The 22,267-nt window shown below is 45.7% G+C and overlaps 1 protein-coding gene across 1 annotated transcript in view; it reads left to right on the plus strand.

Annotated features, from left to right (window-relative positions):
- The first annotated feature begins 11,423 nt into the window (after positions 1-11,423).
- The window catches only part of LOC146868458 (uncharacterized), a 443,450-nt gene continuing 432,606 nt past the window's right edge, over positions 11,424-22,267 (plus strand). Inside the window, exon 1 of the mRNA XM_085610211.1 lies at positions 11,424-11,773. The gene's annotated coding sequence lies outside the window, so the exon portion shown is untranslated. The remainder of the gene's footprint in view (positions 11,774-22,267) is intronic.

Consider the following 22,267-nt stretch of genomic DNA (forward strand, 5'->3'; position numbering starts at 1 on the left):
TTCCCCCAAATTCCAGCAAGTAAAACAAGTTAACAGATTTCTTGTAGATGATTTAAGGGAAAGTAGACTTCTTCCCTGAGAATTTTTTGAAACTTTTGGTATCAAATTTGCTAAAACACCACAGTCCCTTATAGGGCATTCATGAAATATTCCAGTACCTGGAGTAGATGGGTTTTTTCAAATGTCGTAAGTTCAAAACTACTTTCACTATACCAAGGTCATCTTTTTTTCCTGGGTTAACACCTTATGCCAAGTAGTAAATTCAATATGACAGTACCAGAAATTTACCATGGCTACTTCAGCCACAGTCATGGGTGCCTCTAAAAATTCCTTTCTGTATACAAGGGTCAGCACTTTGCTATTGACACCCCCTATAAAAATGAGTACAGGAAATCTTATCTGAAGAGTTACCTCAAATATCAGTTCCAACATTTTGCTATGGATCAACCCCATATGCTAAGAATTAAGTTCATTATGTCGGGGCCTTCGGCCAGGTGTGGTGGCACATGTTCTGTGTCCCTGCCGCTGGGTATGACTGGGCTAGCGGCTAACAGTTCAAGTCCCCACAGCCAATGATGGCATCTTAATAGAAGCATGTCAGAGCCTGCAGTTTGCCATAGGCAACACCTCCCATCCATATGCTCTTAGTGCCTTTGTCCATAACCCACATACACTCACACACACACATTGTCTCAAACACACATTTGTACTATACCCCTTACACTCTTTCATACTGTTGTACTCTGTCCCACTCACACACAGACACACTACCACTCACAGTTCCATTAGTCATCTGATTTTATTGTGTTAGAAAAGCTTGCCCTGCTGCTTCTGCTACACCAGCCTTGCCTTTTAGTTAAGCTTAATAAATACATATTCTCTATACGCTATTCAAAAATATTAATTATTGCCGTGTCAATGCTTGTTACAAGCATGATGTGAATGAGATATGCACTTCCTTAATATAGCTGTATGGGCTTATATTTGGTTTCACGAGCGGATCAAGCAGTTACAGTACTGTAAATGAACTAACCCATGTTCTAACATGTAATATCACAGCATCCAACGGATTTTATGAAATGCTTGACTTCTTCGGCCACCATGGATTTTATCCAGTAACACTTTGAATTTTGGGGGTTTTGACCACCACCATACAATGTAAAAAATAAAAACATGCCTCAGAATAAATCATTGTGGTGAATAGAAAACCAGGAGTCGCTGATGGTGTCACGTGATCCTCAATCCAGCACCATACCCCAAAGCCTCAGCCCTAGTCTCCCTCCTTGTGCCATCCCACATTCTCAGTTCGCTCTTTCCATCTTGCACCAGCCTCATTGTTGCAAATAGAATTAAGCAGGCATCCAGTACTATGGAAAGAGCAGGTATTCTGTGGGTGCCTTTGTAGAACTATGTGTATATCCATGAGAGTTGTGTAGTTTTTATATGTGCAGAGTAAGATGTGAGCTCATGTAATTGTAGGTGATGGTAAATAGTGTGAGTGTGTGCAGCGTGAGTGGTAAAAGTGTAGGGTGAATAATTTGCCGATGTGAGTGTCGGGTGAGCTGCATGAATGCAATGTGAGAGGAGGGCCCATGTGAGTGTCAGGTTAAAGGAATGCGTGCAGAAAGAGTAGAGTGAGTACAGGATGGTGTGAGCGGTATAAATGCAGGGTGAGGAGTGTGCCTCTGTGTGGTACAGTGTAAGTGGCGAGAGTGAAAGGTGATTTGCGAGAGTGACTGGTGAGTGCATGGTGAGAGGAGCTAGTGCAGAGTGAGTGGTGTGTCCCTATGAGTTCCGGCATGCAGGATGAGAGTTTTGTCCATTTGAGTGCAGGATGAGAGGGGGAAGTGCAGGGTGAGTGGTGTGACTTCAGAGTGAGTGATGTGTTTATTTGCGTGTTGTGAGTGCAGGGTGAGTGATGTACCCATGTGAGTGAAGGGTGAGCTGCGTGAGTGACAGGAGTGCCTATGTGAGTGCTCAGTGAGTGCTGTGACACTGTTAGAGTAGGGTGAGAGGAGTGACTGCAGGACCTGTGATGTGATATATGGGTTTGTGTGCAGGAGAAAGTGCAGAGTGGGAGGAATTAATGCATGGTGAGTAATGTGCTTGTTTGAGTGAGATTACAGAGTGACCTGTGAGACTGACAGGTGAGTGAAGTGCCAAATAAGTGCAGGGTGAGTAGTGTGCTTGTGTAAGTGCGGGGTGAAATATGTCAGTGCATGGTGAGTGGTGTCAGTGCAGTGTGATCACTGTGAGTGCAGGGTGAGCGGTGTGCTCATGTGACTGCAGGGTAGGTGGAGAGAGAATGATGTGAGTTCATGGCAAGGCACATGAGTGCATTGTGGTTGCTGTGAGTGCAGGGTTAGTGGTGTTCTTGTGTGAGCGCAGGGTAAGAGTAGGATGAACAGTGTCAGTGCAGGGTAACAGCGAGAATGCAGACTGGTTGCTGTGAGTGTAGGGTGAGTAGTGAAAGTGAAGGATGAGCAGTGAGAATGAGGAGTGAGTTGTTTAAGGGTTTCAGATATTACCTAAACTGTTGCTATTATCGCATCAAGTAGGGATGGGGGTGGAGGAAGTAAACAATGTGCTGGTCCTGCAACAAACTTTTAGTCTCCTTCTTAGGGCTGCCAGCTGATCGGATTTCTATTGGCATCACTGGTATTTTGATGTCCCAACCAGTACAAAAATAAGCAAAATCACCTAAAGTTGTTTCTTTTTAGTACTTATCTGTGCATACTTCATACAGAAAATATAAATAGAAAGCACTTTTAACCCCTTCGCCGCGGCAGGAATTCCGCCGCGGCGCTGGGGGGGTTTGGGGGCAGTTGCAGTGGCGCTGTGCTCGTGACGGAACCACTCCGTCACGAGCCACGGGTGAGCTGTGCTCATGATTGGAGTGGTTCCATCACGTCTCCGCCCACTGCGCTAATCGCCCGCACAGGCGGGGAATTAGCGACGCGTGGGCGGAGCGGCCGCAGCATGACGGAACCACTCCGTCATGAGCACACGGCGCCCGTGGCTCATGACGGAGTGGTTCCGTCATGAGCAGGCAAGGGGTTAAATGTGTTCTAGGGCTGCATTAATGATCCATGACTAATAATTAAAGTAAACAAAGACAGAAAAGTCATGTTAAAAAAGAATACATCTCAAACAAATAGAGGGAAAGGGGGGGGCTTTTTAATAATAATCAATCTTAATATTCTCAAAGGTCCAGCATACATGCCCATCAATAAGTGAAAACAAAAGGTATGCAGTTCCTAAAATTAACGCAAGGTGTGTTAGAGTCACTAAGGTACCAGGGTGATACTGTGAAAAAATGAAGTGAAGGACAGGAGTAAAGGTTACTCCTTTTGGAAAAGAAGACCTTCACACACCCAACAAGCGGGTGTCTTGCTTCATCACCGGGTCTTTGCTCCTTATCGGGCCGGCAGGTGCGATGCCTGATCAGGCACCCAATGGGGCCTTCCTGTCGGAGATCTTTATTTCCAACGCCGATGAGTAAGGTGTGTGTGGGGGAAAGGGGTTAATTATAATAGTGAGTGTAGGTGCAAATGAGGTGAAAGAAAGTGTACTAAAACAGGGGTAGGTGATCCACTTCAAACAATTTTAATAAAGCATGGTCACCATCCTGATTAAAACCAAAAATAATCCGCACATCTCTCACCTTTAAGTGTGTGAGTGAATGTGCTAAGGGGATCAAAGGGTCAACATGTTTCTTGCCTTGTAATGTATTAAAATGGCAATTCTTCAGGACCAGGGAAAAGATACGGCTACCTACATCTTTTTGGTGGTGGCCACAACCTCTAAGAGGTATCACTGGTGGACACACATACAGCACCCTAAAAATGTGTGGTACCGTGGGTAAAAGAACACAACCTGCGGAAAAAAGGAAAATTACAAGTAAAAGCATAATATTACAATTCAATCCGAGATATCAGGTTAATTCCAGACAATTGGTAGTGTCAAAAGATACAACCGTGACATGCATGGAAGTGAGCAATGTTTGTAGGACTTGCTAAGGGCTAAAAGCAGCATAGAATTGATAAACCAATTCAGAGACTAGTTTCGAGAAATGCTGGGTCAAATGACCAAGAGTAATTTGCAAAACTCACCCTCATAGGTTGTGCTGGATTCGAGGCCAGGGTGAGAGAGCCCTAAATTTTAGTGTCCTAAAGTATAGAAAGAAGATGAGACACAAGACAGGTGAGGGACACAGTAAACACACAAAAACACTTTGTAAGGTAACAGAGCCTCAGTTGATTAAACCTCAAGGTGTGTTGGAGTGCCCAGGAAGCGATCAACAGCTAAGCCTCTTATAAGGCTCAAGCAACTCACGTGGTTGGTGATGCAGTATCACTCAAGGGTTAAGTACACTGAGCTGTGTAACTTGGCCGTGGGACAAGGGCCCCAAAGGAGTTGAGTCGCTTACATCCTAGTGCGGCAAATAGTGTTTCATAGCGTGAAACCAATACTGTTCTACACCAAAGCATTCATAGAGTAGAGAATAGCGATAGTATCTAGCCATAAATCATGGGGTAGTCAGGTAACCAATCGCCTAGATGCAAACATTGCACGTACACGGACAGCCTCTGTTTGTCAACGTGTTGAGAAATACAATGCAAAGAAGCCTATGGTAGGCGAACTGTACGAGACACGCACACAGAAAGCTTCTATTGGTCAGCGTTCAAAAGAATACAATGCAATGCAACAAGCCTGATCGTAGGCGAAATGTAAGTCTCTTTACTCACGATTCCGTATTTAGGGAAACACCGTGCACCTAAAACCTCACCAGCCACTGCAGTCTGGTGTTCGCATGTCCGGGCAGTTCCTAGTTATGGGAACACATCGGCGTGGCGCGCGGGTGCGTGGGGGGCGGGTACATCCGGTGGAGACAGGGGTGCTCCCGCGGTAACAACTAGGCCGCTAACCTCAATGATGTGTATAGAAAAAGGCGCGTACGTGGTTGTCACAGCAACATGTGCGCGGAGAGACAAACATATCGCTCGAGTAATCGAGTCGGAAATGGAACAATTTTTTTGTGTAATCGCGGAATTGCCAGGGGGTAGGGGGAAACTAGTTTGAATAATGGCAACCAGATAAATACAGAGTTCCCAAAATAAAACATGGCACAATGGATATCGTGGAGAACTGGCAACCGTTTAGTGTGGAACAAAATAAAGCAAAAGGCTATTTAATAGAACAGTGTCAGCATGCTCCATTGAGCTAGAGTCTACATAAATCACTCATAATAAATTCAGGTAAGGTGTGTGGGTGAGATTCTAAGACTTGTGCAGTTAAAACCCGCATGTTGGAACATAAAACTAGTTTCAGGTGCGCCAAAACCAACATCAAAATGACGTCCCACTATCACCTTGAACATCATGCCCCCAATTCGTTCCAATGGGTTGTCTTAGAATCTCACCCACACATGTCAAAAAAAGCCCTCTTTAGACTCGAACAGCGGTGGGTCCTTAGATTGGCTGCAGATGCTACTGGCCTCAATGAGGACATTCCATGGAGCATGCTTACCTGAATTTCTTATGAGTGATTCATGTAGACTCTAGCTCAATGGAGCATGCTGACACCGTTCTATTAAATAGCCTTTTGCTTTATTTTGTTCCACACTTAACGGTTGCCAGTTCTCCACGATATCCATTATGCCATGTTTTATTTTGGGAACTCTGTATTTATCTGGTTGCCATTATTCAAACTAGTTTCCCCCTACCCCCCTGGCAATTCCGCGATTACACAAAAAAATTGTTCCATTTCCGACTCGATTACTCGAGCGATATGTTTGTCTCTCCGCGCACATGTTGCTATGACAACCACGTACGCGCCTCTTTCTATACACATCATTGAGGTTAGCGGCCTAGTTGTTACCGCGGGAGCACGTCTGTCTCCACCGGATGTACCCGCCCCCCACGCTCGCGCGCGCCACGCCAACGTGTTCCCATAACTAGGAACTGCCCGGACATGCGAACACCAGACTGCAGTGGCTGGTCAGGTTTTAGGTGCACGGTGTTTCCCTAAATACGGAATCGTGAGTAAAGAGACTTACATTTCGCCTACGATCAGGCTTGTTGCATAGCATTGTATTCTTTTGAACGCTGACCAATAGAAGCTTTCTGTGTGCGTGTCTCGTACAGTTCGCCTACCATAGGCTTCTTTGCATTGTATTTCTCAACACGTTGACAAACAGAGGCTGTCCGTGTACGTGCAATGTTTGCATCTAGGCGATTGGTTACCTGACTACCCCATGATTTATGGCTAGATACTATCGCTATTCTCTACTCTATGAATGCTTTGGTGTAGAACAGTATTGGTTTCACGCTATGAAACACTATTTGCCGCACTAGGCTGTAAGCGACTCAACTCCTTTGGGTCCCTTGTCCCACGGCCAAGTTACACAGCTCAGTGTACTTAACCCTTGAGTGATACTGCATCACCAACCACGTGAGTTGCTTGAGCCTTATAAGAGGCTTAGCTGTTGATCGCTTCCTGGGCACTCCAACACACCTTGAGGTTTAATCAACTGAGGCTCTGTTACCTTACAAAGTGTTTTTGTGTGTTTACTGTGTCCCTCATCTGTCTTGTGTCTCATCTTCTTTCTATACTTTAGGACACTAAAATTTAGTGCTCTCTCACCCTGGCCTCGAATCCAGCACAACCTATGAGGGTGAGTTTTGCAAATTACTCTTGGTCATTTGACCCAGCATTTCTCGAAACTAGTCTCTGAATTGGTTTATCAATTCTATGCTGCTTTTAGCCCTTAGCAAGTCCTACAAACATTGCTCACTTCCATGCATGTCACGGTTGTATCTTTTGACACTACCAATTGTCTGGAATTAACCTGATATCTCGGATTGAGTTGTATTATTATGCTTTTACTTGTAATTTTCCTTTTTTCCGCAGGTTGTGTTCTTTTACCCACTGTACCACACATTTTTAGGGTGCTGTATGTGTGTCCACCAGTGATACCTCTTAGAGGTTGTGGCCACCACCAAAAAGTTGTAGGTAGCCGTATCTTTTCCCTGGTCCTGAAGAATTGCCATTTTAATACATTACAAGGCAAGAAACACGTTGACCCTTTGATCCCCTTAGCACATTCACTCACACACTTAAAGGTGAGAGATGTGCGGATTATTTTTGGTTTTAATCAGGATGGTGACCATGCTTTATTAAAATTGTTTGAAGTGGATCACCTACCCCTGTTTTAGTACACTTTCTTTCACCTCATTTGCACCTACACTCACTATTATAATTAACCCCTTTCCCCCACACACACCTCACTCATCGGCGTTGGAAATAAAGATCTCCGACAGGAAGGCCCCATTGGGTGCCTGATCGGGCATTGCACCTGCCGGCCCGATAAGGAGCAAAGACCCGGTGATGAAGCAAGACACCCGCTTGTTGGGTGTGTGAAGGTCTTCTTTTCCAAAAGGAGTAACCTTTACTCCTGTCCTTCACTTCATTTTTTCACAGTATCACCCTGGTACCTTAGTGACTCTAACACACCTTGCGTTAATTTTAGGAACTGCATACCTTTTGTTTTCACAAAAAAGAATACATACCATTTTATTTACAACCCTCTTTAGTGTCAAGGCGAGGCCTTTGCAGACTCTTTAAACACAAAATAGCCTGTATGTTTCTTTTGGAAACGTGGCATCCCTACTCCTGAGATGCCCTTTTCACTAAGTGCACTCTCCCACAGTGTCAGTAAAAATAGAATACATATGTTAGGACTAGACAGAGTGGGGACCCAGAGGGTACTGGAATGAGTGGGAAAAAAACAAAGCCTTGTTAACCAGTTCACCAATGGCATGTAAATGGTATTTTATAGACCTGGGTGTGGCTGAGATAAGGCTCCGGACACTGCCTAGCTGATGCCACTGCAGATCAACCTGCAGAGACATGACGTTGGGGGGGGTGGGGTAAACCCTATTTAACCTATGGGCATGTGTGAGTCTCAGGTTGGCAGGTCCTTTGTGTTTATATTTATTTAACAAGAAGTAATGGACATAGGAACTGCATCACCTTCCCAGTGCTTAATTTGTAAAGCAATAAGTGCCGGGGCGCTCGTCAGCCAATGCCCCTACTAGTGCTGCCAATGATGGTAGGAACAAAACTACTAAACATCACACACCTATACGTGTGACACTGCAGACTATTCCAGGAGTCCCAAAGCTACAAATTGGAGTATGCAGTAGGTATTAGTCATTTTCAGTCAATATTGAGTTAAGAAATAACGGTGGTTGTGCTCATCACTCAAGTGGACAAACAGCACCACCATGTGGCAGACTGCCGTATGTGCCTGTGTTGACAATTAAGTGCCGATGTTGACAATTAAGTGCAAGTGCCAAGCACTGGAAACCACTGGCTCAAATTAAACACTGCCAGTCTCCACTGAAAAAATGCTAAAGGAATACACCAATAAATCTGTAGGCTTCAGGCTGCTGAAAATGAGGCAGTATACATGTAAATCCATATGGTTGGCCAGCATGATTGCAAAATAACTAATTGCAGTGGTTGTGACAGGTCATCCACAGTGGGAGCAGTGATTTGTATTTGACTAAATCCATTTTGGTAAATAGGTGGTCAAACAATAAGAAATAATGGTGCAACCTTCAGGCTCATGAAGAAATACTGTTGCAAGGAATCAAAGTGACAATGCATTAATATATCACCTACTTACTGTGCTTATTCAACAAAGCGTACTGTGTATCCACTTTACACTTAGCAGCTCTAAAAAGGTAGACATGTCCCTGTTTCACAAACATATAAACCAGGGGTCTCACTCTCCAACCTTTTCTGTGGTGAGAGCTACGTCTAATGAGAAAAATTATTGCCGCCCCCAAGCACCGCGGTAAACCATACAACTCGTATACATTGGGCATTGGCAAACACAAAGAGTTAAGCTCGCACCACATAATGTCAGAGCGGGTGGTTGGGTTAGCAGAATGAAATGCAGGGAATAATAGCCGTAATACATATGGTGATCTATGGATGTAATGCAAGAGTTTCATAAGGCAGGGTTATTTGAGTTAAGTTGGCTATCGTTAAAATCCGAACATCAAGACAATACACCAATTAATGATACCCTGACTCAGTTAATAAGTGATAATGTCTAAATTGTCTAATGTAATGTTAGCATGGTCAACACAAAGTTAAAGTGTAAATTGAATGGACTTACGGATGTGACGGATGTATTGAAAGCTACAAAACAAAACAAAACAATAAAAACAAACTTAAACAAAACAAAAAACATGAGTGAAAAGTATTGTCAACTACTGAAGGCCAAGCAATTCACGCATTGACTTTAAGCCTAATGTTAATAGAGCCAGATACTATGGTTTGAACAAAATACCATGACAGGGCTGCCATGTGTGTCAGTGAGAGAGTTGTCTTTGGGGGTGCATGAACATGTGTGTGTTTGAATGGGATGCATGTGTATGGGTGACGACTGAGAGCCTATGCAATACGTACTTGTGACAGAGGACATATATTTTGTCATATGTGGTATAATTACATGGCAAACACAAGGAGAGGATGGATGGAGTGCTGAAACTTTTCAGACACTGGATCTGAACTGAGGTGTCAAAGTGAGTTAAAGAACGATGATGGATTCAACCCAGATCTGTGACTACTGTTTGCTTTATTCATCATAAGTTAGCAGGGTATGCCCAGACGTGGGTCCCTTGCTCACTTTGCCACTGGATTCAAGCTAGTCTGGCTGATGAGGGGTGTTAGCCCGAAACCGGTCCGAGGATGCTAGTTTCAGGTTCAGGGAAGACCTGGCTTGGCAGTTCGGGCTGGCCTGTTCCAAATGGGCACAGGGTCAAGACTGATTTGCATATAGCTGTGTCTGAACTGAGGTGGCAAAGTGAGTTAAAGAGCGATGATATATTCAACACAGATCTGTGACTGGGGGTGAGTGTTTGAAAAGTTTCAGCACTTCGTCAATCATCTCCTTGTGTTTGCTTTGTTTGACCTAATTTGGCAGGGTATGTCCAGAAGTGGGTCCCTTTCTCACTTTGCCACTGGATTCAAGCTAGTCTGGCTGATGAGGGGTGTTACCCCGAAACGGGTCCCAGGATGCTTGTTTCCGGTTCAGGGAAGACCTGGTTTGGCAGTTCGGGCTGGACTGTTCCAATGAGGCACAGGGTCAAGACTAATTTGCATATAGCTGGGTCTGAACTGAGGTGGCGAAGTGAGTTAAAGAACGATGATGGATTCAAACCAGATCTGTGACTGGGGGTCAGTGTTTGAAACTTTCAGCACTCCGTCCATCATCTCCTTGTGTTTGCATAATTACATGAATAACACAAACACAACCATTTTAAAAGAAAAGAGGAGATATTTAAGGTGCCAAAAAAATTCTACACAAATATTCATAATATGGAACATTTTTCTGCACTTTAAAGTTCTCCCACATAAAATAATGGCTTTATTTATCAGTTATAAATATGGTACCGTGTCCACCAGCCACTGGGAGCAAGATGCCTGCTGTGTGTAAAGGCAACACTTTAAAATTGGACAAAATTAAACTGAAGAGTTAACTTTGTTCACATGAATGCCACAGAACTCATCTAAATGTGCTCCTATTTCAGAGTGTCACATATACAAACAGCAACATCTTGCTCCTAGTGGCCTGTAGCCACTGTGCCATGTAAATAACATACAGGAGAAATTTAAAATGAAGAGTTAACTTAATCATTCAAGTAGCTTTTCATTTTGGAAGAGGTGTGGCACAGAGGCCAGGGTGACTGCCTCTGGATCCTGGGGTTCATGGTTCAATCCCTGGTGCCGGCAACAGCCCAGCACCATGTGACTCTGGACAATAGCTCGCTTAATCTTCCAAGATGGCCCCCAGTGCTGGGACACCTCTCTGGAGGTAGCTGTGTGCTTTACAAATAATGGATATATTTACATTATAGTCTTCTCCAATTTAAAAGCATTCAGACACACAATTTGTTCTCACCTCCGACATTAAGCTGACAAGGACTTTTATTTAAGAGTTAAATGCCTGAGTGCTTTAGTTCTTCACCTCTGTGCACGGACCACAGAACAGCAATGAATGACCACATCTGGGACCATTGTTTTATTCTATGTGCCACAAGTATTTACTTTGGCAACAGCTGCTTGACGCGTCCTGTCACTAATGCTCAATGAACGTGCATTTGTAAGGAGGCCTAAGGTGAGGCTCGGCCGTGTGGAGTAATCAGCGGAGCTACAGCGCCTGCTATACAGCGCTGGGAAGCCCTTCCGAGATAGCGCGAAGGGAGGGGTTCCTTTGCAGCTTCCACCTCCTCTCCTTGGAGAGGCGGGCCCTCATCGACTCAGCAGCAATGGAAGCCCCGAGGCTGACACGGCTTGTCCAGACTTCCTGTATCAATGAATAAAACGCTGCTCTGCAGCTCAGAAGCGCACACAGAGCGAAGGTGGCAGCTCGCGCCGCCTCCACGTGAAGAGCGCAGGAGTGCACCACTGGTAGGGGGGAGTTGGGGCGCTGTGGGGAGAGGGCATCCAGCGACAGAGATTACTGGAAGGGGAGACGCGGGGGAGAAGGAACACCCAAGGTATAAAGGCTGCACAGTGAGACATCCTGGAGGAAAGAGAGTCCGCACAACGTGAGAGTACCTGCTGAGTGAGACACCCAGGAGTACTCTACTGCTAGGCTGGCGAGTGACTGCTCCCCGCAGAGCGAAACAACGAGCTGAAGAGAGCGCGCTGCATGCAGAGAGAGACGGAAGCCCTGCTGCCCGAGGAATCTGTGGTGAGCTTATTTTTAATTTCCTCCAACTTCATTGTGCAGGTTCCCACGGTGTCAGGCTGAGAAACGCTGGGATAATGATTGGTCTACTCCAGTGTGTATACATTGTATGTATTTGATGAAAAAACTTAACTGTCCACTTGCTGGAGGATAATGTCATCTGGACGAGTAAAGGACATTGCATTCTGGGACTTGGAGTTTAATTTTCTATTGTAAGTGTGGGCTTAGAAAACGCTCTTACGCGAGGATCTGTAAAAGTTACGATTGGCTGAAGGTGTCACTGATGTCCTACGGCCACTAGGCAGGTAGGACTGCTGCTGGTGTCACCTCAGTCCCTGGTGGTTTCAGTCATACTCTGCCACGCACTGGGGAGTCCCTCATTCTCTGCCAGCACCATATCTGGGCCAGCCTACTGGAGATCCAGACACACTGTTAGTTCCTACACATGTCCATTCACTGTGTGCCAACCCATAGCAGGCCCAGGTACACATTGCCACCTATTTAACTCAAACTCTTCGTGCCACCTGGGGATTGGGTGCTAGTCACCCTGGGACTCAGTCCCACATCTCCGCCCCTCCAGTTCTGTCCCATTCCAGGGCACCACCCCGCCGCCTAACACTCCACGGGTGTTTATTCCTACTAGTCCACCTGGTGTAGATCAGTCTCTTCCATCCCCCTGGCCTCCAGGGCTAGATCACGTCTGCCCGCTCCTGCATGGTTCAGTCACCCTCTGCCACCACTTGGGGTTTGGTCGCCTCGTGCCATCCTCTTAGCTTGTAATCCCATTGGGTCAGCACTTCAGTGTTGGGTCATCATTTTCCAAACCTCCGAGCTCATTAGGGGCGTGGAATCGGGGGGGGGGGGGGTGGAGGGGGGGGGGAGGGAGTGTTGTTTGGGGGTGATACAGCCCCTTGATAAATGTATTTTCAGGTAATTTATTGGGTACAGGGGCTTTCAGTCCGGTATTGTGATGTGTCTGTCAGATTTCACCAGGACGTTTTCCATACACAGTGACAAAAACCCATGCACACTATCTCTTCTCTTTGTTTTCAAAGTCTTAAAAATGTTGGCTATTTTACAAAATATTGTGTTGTTCTCCCTCACTTTGCCCCTATCAATCTGTATTCCTCTCCCTTTTCTCTGCCTCTTCAGCCCCTCTCGTGCGCTCTGCTTGTCCTGTAATGTATTTTAACATTAAGTGCCAGCGTGGTTGTTGCAACGCCCGCCCCCTCCCCAGTCTTACTGACTAGGCTACGGCCCTAGACCCGTTCATATTCCCGTGGGGTATCAGCCACCCGCCTCTGGGGGTCTTGTCGAACTCTGCCAGTCATTTGCACCGGAGTCACACTCTTTCACACTGTAGGTTGAGTCTTACTCGGACAATTTCCTGTCACTCCTCTCACTCACTGAGAGCACAGCTGTATGTTGCCACTTCCCCAATGATACTGCGAACATCTGATGCAATGCAAGTCATCCCCTCTTGTCGTTACTGGTTGTCGGGTCCGAGCATTTTCAGTTTGTCACTGCGCCAGCCACCTGTGGGTGATACACAGCACTCAAGGAATCCTGGCATCCAGACCTTTGATACAGGGACCCAGCACCTGTCATCTCTGAGACCATGTGGCTCATGAGACTGGCTCGGGTATACAGAACGTGTCCCATCTAGGACTGCGTGGCTCAGGGATACAGAACCTGTCACCTCTAGGACTGCGTGGCTCAGGGATACAGAGCCTGTCAACTCTAGGACTGCGTGGCTCAGGGATACAGAGCCTGTCACCTCTAGGAATGCGTGGCTCAGGGATACAGAGCCTGTCACCTCTAGGACTGCGTGGCTCAGGGATACAGAACCTGTCACCTCTAGGACTGCGTGGCTCCGGGATACAGAACCTGTCACCTCTAGGTCTGCGTGGCTCAGGGATACAGAACCTGTCACCTCTAGGACTGTGTGGTTCAGGGATACGGAGCCTGTCACCTCTAGGACTGTGTGGCTCAGGGATACAGAGCCTGTCACCTCTAGGACTGCGTGGCTCAGGGATACAGAGCCTGTCAGGTCTAGGACTGTGTGGCTCAGGGATACTGAACCTGTCATCTCTAGGACCGTGGGGTTCAGATATACAGCACCTGTCATCTCTTGGACTGTGTGGTTTATGGATACAGAACTTGTCATCTCTTGGACTGTGTGGTTTATGGATACAGAACCTGTCACCTCTAGGACTGCGTGGCTCTGGGATACAGAACCTGTCACCTCTAGGACTGCGTGGCTCAGGGATACAGAATCATTCACCTCTAGGACTGTGTGGCTGAGGGATACTGAACCTGTCATCTCTAGGACTGTGTGGCTCAGGGATACAGAACCTGTCATCTCTTGGACTGTGTGGTTTATGGATACAGAACATGTCACCTATAGGACTGCATGGCTCTGGGATACAGAACCTGTCACCTCTAGGAGTGGCTCAGAGATACAGAACCTGTCATCTCTAGGACGGTGTGGCTCGGGGATACAGAACCTGTCACCTCTAGGACTGTGTGGCTCAGGGATACAGAATCTGTGTCCTCGAGGACTGTGTGGCTCACAGATACAGAACCTGTCACCTCTAGGACTATGTGGCTCAGGGATACAGAACCTGTCACGTCTAGAACTGTGTGGCTCAGGGATACAGAACCTGTCACGTCTAGGACTGTGTGGCTCAGGGATACAGAACCTGTCATGTCTAGGACTGTGGGGCTCAGATATACAGAACCTGTCATGTCTAGGACTGTGGGGCTCAGATATACAGAACCTGTCATCTCTTGGACTGTGTGGTTTATGGATACAGAACTTGTCACCTTTTTAGGACGGCAGGGCGCGCAGATACCGAAACTGCCACCTCTAGGTGGCTCAAGAATACTAAACCTGCCACCTCTAGGACTGTGTGGCTTTGGGCTACCGAACCTGTCATCTCTAGCACTGTGTGGCTCAAGTATACAGGACCTGTTACCTGTAGGACTGTGTGGCTCAGCGATACAAGGCTTGTAATATCTAGGACTGTGTGGCTCAGGGCTACCAAACCTGTCACTTCTAGGACTATGTGGCTCTGGGATACAGAGCATGTCACCTCTAGGACTATGTGGCTTAAGGATACAGAACCTGTCAAATATGACTATGTGGCTCAGGGATAAAGGGCCAGTCACCTCTAGGACTATGTGGCTTAAGGATACAGAACCTGTTATCTCTTGGACTATGTGGTTTAGGGATACAGAACCTGTCACCTTTAGGACTGCGTGGCTCACAGATACCGAACCTGTCACCTCTAGGACTGTGTGGCTCACAGACACCATACCTGTCACCTCTTAGACTGTGTGGCTCAAGGATACAGAACCTGTCACCTGTAGGATTGTGTGGCTCATGGATTCTGAGCCTGTCTGTCACCTCTAGGACTGTGTGGCTCAGAGATAAGGAGCTTGTCATATCTAGGACTGAGTGGCTCAGGGATACAGAGCCTGTCATCTCTAGGACTGTGTGGCTCACGTATACGGAATATGTTCCCACTAGGACTGGGTGGCTCAGGTATACAGAACCTGCCACCTCTAGGACTGAGTGGCTCATGGATTCAGAACCTATCACATCAGGGACTGAGTGGCTCAGGGAGACATAACTTGTCACCTCTAGGATTGTGTGGCCCAAGGCTACCGAACCTGTCACCCCTAGGACTGTGTGGCTCCAGGATACAGAACCTGTCACCTCTAGGACTATGTGACTCAGGGATACAGAAATTGTCATCTCTAGAACTGTGTGCCTCAGGGATACAGAACCTGTCATCTCTAGGACTGCGTGGCTCAGGGATACGGAGCCTGTCACCTGTAGGACTGTGTGGCTCAGGCTACAGAACCTGTCATCTCTAGGACTGTGTGACTCAGGAATAACGAGCCTGTCACCTCTAGGACTGTGTGGCTCAGGGATACAGAGCCTGTGACCTCTAGGACTGTGTGGCTTAAGGATACAGAACCTCTCACATCTAGGTCTGTGTAGGTCAGGGATGCAGGACCTGTCACCTCTAGGACTGGGTGGCTCAGGGATACAGAACCTAACACCTCTAGGACAGTGTGTTTCAAGGATACAGAACCTACCACCTCTAGGACAGAGTGGCTCAGGGCTACAGAACCTGTCACCTCTAGGACTATGTGGTTCAGGGATACAGAACCCGTCACCTCTAGGACTATGTGGCTCAGGAATACAGAGCCTGTCACCTCTAGGACTGTGTGGTTTAAGGATACAAAACCTGCAACCTCTAGAACTGTGTAGCTCAGGGATACAGAACCTACCACCTCTAGGACAGTGTGGCTCAGGGATACATAACCTGTCATTTCTCGGACTATGTGGCTCAGGGATTCAGAACCTGACACCCTTAGAGCTTTGTGGCTCGGGGATACAAAACCTGTCATCTAGGACTGTGTGGCTCAAATATACAGAATATGTCCCCTCTAGGACTGAGTGTCTCGAGGATACATAACTTGTCACCTCTAGGACTGTGTGACTCATGGCTACCAAACTTGTCACCCCTAGGACTGTGTGGCTCAAGGATACAGAACCTGTCACCTTAAGGACTATGTGACTCAGGGATACAGAACTTGTCATCTCTAGAACTGTGTGGCTCAGGGATACAGAGCCTGTCACCTCTAGGACTGTGTGGTTTAAGGATACAAAACCTGTCACCTCTAGGACAGTGTGGCTCAGGGCTACAGAACCTGACACCCATAGAGCTGTATGGCTCATGAGACTGGCTCAGTGATAAAGAGCCTATCATCTATGGAACTTTGTGGCTCACTGATACCGAACCTGTCATCTATAGGACTGGGTGGCTCAAAGATACAGAACATGTCACCTCTAGAACTGCGTGCCTTAGGAATACAGAACCGGTCACCCCTAGGACAGTGTGGCTCAGGGATACATAACCTGTCACCTCTAGGACTGTGTGGCTCAGGGATGCAGAACCCGACACATCTAGGACTGGGTGGCTCAAGAATACAGAGCCTGTCACCTCTTGGACTGTGTGGTTTAGGGCTACAGAACCTGTCACCTTTAGGACTGTGTGGCTTACAGACACGAACCTGTCACCTCTAGGACTGTGTGGCTTACAGACACGAACCTGTCACCTCTAGGACTGTGTGGCTCACAGACACCGAACCTGTCACCTCTAGGACTGTGGCTCAAGGATACAGAACCTATCACTTCTAGGAATATGTAGCTAAGGGATACAGAACCTATCACATCTAGGACTGTGTGATACAGAACTTTTAGGACTGGGTGGCTCATAGATACGAAATCTGTCACCTCTAGGTGGCTCAAGAATATGAAACCTGCCACCTCTAGGACAGTGTGACTTACGGCTACCCAACCGGTCATCTCTACGGCTTTGTGGCTCAAGGATACAGAACCTGTTACCTGTAGGACTGTGTGGCTCAGGGCTACCTAACCTGTCTGTCATTTCTAGGACAGGGTGGCTCAGGCATACAGAACCTGTCTCTTCTAGGACTGTGTGGCCCAGGGCTACCAAACCTGCCACCTCTAGGACTGTGTGGCTTGGGGCTACCGAACCTGTCATCTCTAGGACTCTGTGGCTCAAGGAGACAAAACCTGTTACCTGAAGGACTGTGTGGCTCAGGGCTACAGAACCTGTCATCTTTAGAACTGTGTGGCTCAGGGATACATAACTTTTCATCTCTAGGACTATGTGGCTGAGGGATACAGAGGCTGTTACCTCTAGGACTGTGTAGCTCAGGAATACAGAACCTACCACCTCTAGGACAGTGTGACTCAGGGATACAGAACCTACCACCTCTAGGACAGTGTGGCTCAGGAATACAGAACCTACCACCTCTAGGACAGTGTGACTCAGGGATACAGAACCTACCACCTCTAGGACAGTGTGGCTCAGGGCTACAGAACCTGACACCCTTAGAGCTGTGTGGCTCATTTGACTGGCTCAGGGAAACAGAGCCTGTCATCTATGGAACTGTGTGGCTCAAGGATACAGAACATGTCACCTCTAGAACTGTGTGCCTTAGGAATACAGAACCTGTCACCCCTAGGACAGTGTGGATCGGGGATACATAACCTGTCATTTCTAGGACTGTGTGGCTCAGGGATTCAGAACCTGACACCCTTAACGCTGTGTGGCTCAGGGATATAAAACCTGTCATCTCATGGACTGTGTGGCTCAGGGACACAGAACCTGTCATCTCTAGGACTGTGTGGCTCAAGTATACAGAACATGTCATCTCTAGGACTGTATGGCTCAAGTATACAGAACCTGTCATCTCTAGGACTGTGGGGCTTAGGCATACAGAATCTGTCATCTCTTGGACTGTGTGGTTTATGGATACAGAACTTGTCACCGTTAGGACTGTGTGGCTCACATATACTGAACCTGTCACCTCTAGGTGGCTCAAGAATACGAAACCTGCCCCCTCTAATACTGTGTGGCTTAGGGCTACCGAACCCGTAATCTCTAGGACTGTGTGGCTCAAGGATACAGAACCTGTAGGACTATGTGGCTCAGGGCTACCAAACCTCTCATCTCTAGGACTGGCTGGCTCAGGCATCCAGAACCTGTTACCTCTAAGACTGTGTGGTTCAGGGCTACCAAACCTGTCACTTCGAGGACTATGTGGCTCTGGGATACAGAGCATGTCACCTCTAGAATTGTGTGGCTCAGGGATACAGAACCTGTCAGGGATTGCATTGATTTTCTTTGGTAAGCTGCAACCCATGGGGATAATTGGCTGGGTGGCAATCTAGGTTTAGGAATGCGTCTCATCTTGTTCCTTCCTCTGCCATTTGTGCCAGCTAACATACCAAATTGGCATCACACACTCATTTCACTCTTGCAGCAAACCTCTGCTGGACAGAGCAGGATACTGTATGTCCTTATTTCTTAATCATCACTAGCCAGCCATACAGGAACCACCTAGGCTTACTTGGATGTCTCACAAAACATGTCCTGTTACCTGCGACATCCTCATTCCCCATCCTCACGCAATTCCATAGGTAGAAATGATACACATGTAGCCTTTTACATTGGGTTGGTATTGTTCAGTTTATTTCAGGATTGCTACAGCTGTTAGACCACGAGTCACCACTGGGCTGAAAATGTATAGATCCCGCAATCTTGCTGCAAGACTCTTCAAGTGGGATTGATTCCAGTAGCTTCACACTGTTTTCAGCAAGTCTGAGAGGATTTCAAATGATTTCAGTGCATATTTTGAATTTTACTTGCATTACGGACCCTGCCATCAAATTAGAAAATCACAGTACAAAGCTTACTGGGATTGAACATGTATGATGCATACTGGGGGTGAACATGTTTGATGCTTACCGAGAGTGAACATGTTTGATGATTACTGAGAGTGAACATGTTTGATGATTACTGAGAGTGAACATGTTTGATGATTACTGAGAGTGAACATGTTTGATGCTTACCGAGAGTGAACATGTTTGATGATTACTGAGAGTGAACATGTTTGATGATTACTGAGAGTGAACATGTTTGATGATTACTGAGAGTGAACATGTTTGATGATTACTGAGAGTGAACATGTTTGATGATTACCGAGAGTGAACATGTTTGATGCTTACCGAGAGTGAACATGTTTGATGATTACTGAGAGTGAACATGTTTGATGATTACCGAGAGTGAACATGTTTGATGATTACTGAGAGTGAACATGTTTGATGATTACTGAGAGTGAACATGTTTGATGATTACTGAGAGTGAACATGTTTGATGATTACTGAGAGTGAACATGTTTGATGATTACTGAGAGTGAACATGTTTGATGATTACTGAGAGTGAACATGTTTGATGATTACCGAGAGTGAACATGTTTGATGATTACTGAGAGTGAACATGTTTGATGATTACTGAGAGTGAACATGTTTGATGATTACTGAGAGTGAACATGTTTGATGATTACTGAGAGTGAACATGTTTGATGCTTACCGAGAGTGAACATGTTTGATGCTTACCGAGAGTGAACATGTTTGATGATTACTGAGAGTGAACATGTTTGATGCTTACCGAGAGTGAACATGTTTGATGATTACTGAGAGTGAACATGTTTGATGATTACTGAGAGTGAACATGTTTAATTATTACTGGGATTGAACATGTATGATGCATACTGGGGGTGAACATGTTTGATGCTTACCGAGAGTGAACATGTTTGATGATTACTGGGAGTGAACATGTTTAATGCTCCTTCCAGCTCATCCTTTGTTGAGGCTAAAGAGGTCACCTCGGTACAAAGTACTCTGTTTGAAGGAGTTTTTTTACGGCTGTCCCAAAAAGGCCTCTTTTCTGGTATGGGGGAATTGTTCTATCACACTCGTGTGAACTGACAATCTCAGTGACCAGACTCTGCTTGCAGGGCACATTGGCACCTGGACTCAAAATAGCAAGGCCGCTCAGGCCCCCAACATCAACCAAGTTAGCAGTATTACTGCCCCTTGGTAAAATGAATGAATCCACGGATACCCTTCGGCCAGCAGGAGCATGGGTAGTTCAGTGACATGTGGTGGAGAGATCAGCTGTATCCATGATACAAGCTTTGCAAGACAGCTCGGCCCTAATGCAGGATTTCAGTCAGAATAACTATCCGTGTTGAACGTGCCTTGCATATTTGTCTACCTAACATTTACTGTAGAGTGTGCAACAGTAACTCCTGTGCAAGTTCTATATGTCCCAGCTTTATTTAAGAATTGTTAGGTCAAAAACTGCGCCTGGTATGCCTGGACCTCTGTGCACAATAGAGTTCTGAGTGCCTAATGAGGAACCAGTATACCATGGACTCCTGCTTCTCCCCTCTTTAAGTGAGTAATTCACTGCCTCATGAGACAACAAGAGGCCTGTACTCTGTGCAGCTTTCATAAAGAACAGGTCAGATTTGTCAAAAGATTCCAGAAAGCCATTAAGCATGTCTATCTCTTGTGGAATGGTGCCACGACATTTTCTTACTAAATTTAGTCAAAATCCAATATCACATTATCATTTCTAGCTGAGTTATAAAAGTGCCTCATGGAAACCTTTTGAAGTGAGTCACTATTGGAGCTGGTACCTGGTTTAGAGTAAAATGTCTGATGCAGGATACGGTAATCTTAGAAATCAATGATGTGTTGACTACCAAGAAAAATGCCGTATTGTGTAAGGTAAAAAAACAAAAAACTGACCAACTGTTGGTAAGATGGTTCAGTGAGTTAACTCAAATGCTGCAGCGGTCCCTCTATGATGTGAGACTTCAGGTTCAAATCCTTCAGAAGTCGATAAAATGAGTCCTTGCAGGTGATATATCTTAAAGGATGAGAGGCTCCATTGTTAGGATGCAATTATGAAAACTATTACTTATGAAAATGATTAAAACTGCGAATAATGGTAGTATTGTTACTAAAGATAGGCATGTTAAAGTACATAATTCTAATTTTCGTGTCAAAACAGAAACTATAATTAACCGTTTAACTTTATTAAAAAAGCATTGGCACTGTCAATAGGTCTGGTGTTGACTGCCAGCCTTTGGCTCTGTCCATGCTTGTTTCATTTTGTGTTCATTTTTACTAAATGTTATTGTTGGGGGGCGAGGGGAAACTAATGCTAAAAGCAAACGCATTTTTTGGCTTCAAAAAGCACACATTGCCATAGTAGTTCCTGTGTCACTGAAGGAACCTACTTTATGTGTGGATGTGTTCCTTGTGAAAAAGTAGAATGCCGTCACTCACGGTGAAGTTAGGTAATGGCTGAAGTGGGCTATCACACTGCTGCATGCTATATGCTTCAGTGGGTGGGTGAATAACGTGACACAACAACAGACAAATGGATGAAGAGTGTAGACAGAAAGTTCCTATAAGTACGTATAATATGCATATCATTTTAGTAAAATCAAAAGCTCCTGCCCAATGCTCCATCTAAAGAGTGGTAGCTTTCAGAAGCTAGGATGATGGAATGTTTGTGAAAATAAGGAATGCCAACACCACAACTACGACCCATTGTTTAGATACCATTACCAAGAGATTTTAAATTCACTGTGTGTAATCGTACTCCTAATAAAGAATACCTTGACTATGAAAAAATTACTTCGCTAACTTTCCTCTTTTGTCTCTTGGATACCTCTATAAGTTCTCTCTGCCTACCAATCAACTTCCATTTCTTCTCCCTTTTTCAATTTTTTTTTATCAGGGAAGCAACCTTTTTTAAGTATTTGCTAATTTCATTTAATATGTTTTTTTTCAACATTTTGCAAAATAGGGTATTAAACACATCTAATCATATTTTTAAGATATATATTCTTCCTAACTAGAACACAATTTCTACCATATTTCCATATGCCTAGCTACTTTGAGAAATCAAGATTCTGGTTTTCCTTGTGTTTATTTTTTGCTTATAGCATTTTGTATGCAGCTAATGACCTGCTGTCACTTTGTAAACATTTTAGTGAGGAGGAGAGGGAGAGAGAAAGGGAACAGGCAGT

This window comes from Triturus cristatus, chromosome 1_2 (genome assembly GCF_964204655.1).
Source record: "Triturus cristatus chromosome 1_2, aTriCri1.1, whole genome shotgun sequence".
NCBI classification, from domain to species: Eukaryota; Metazoa; Chordata; class Amphibia; order Caudata; family Salamandridae; genus Triturus; species Triturus cristatus.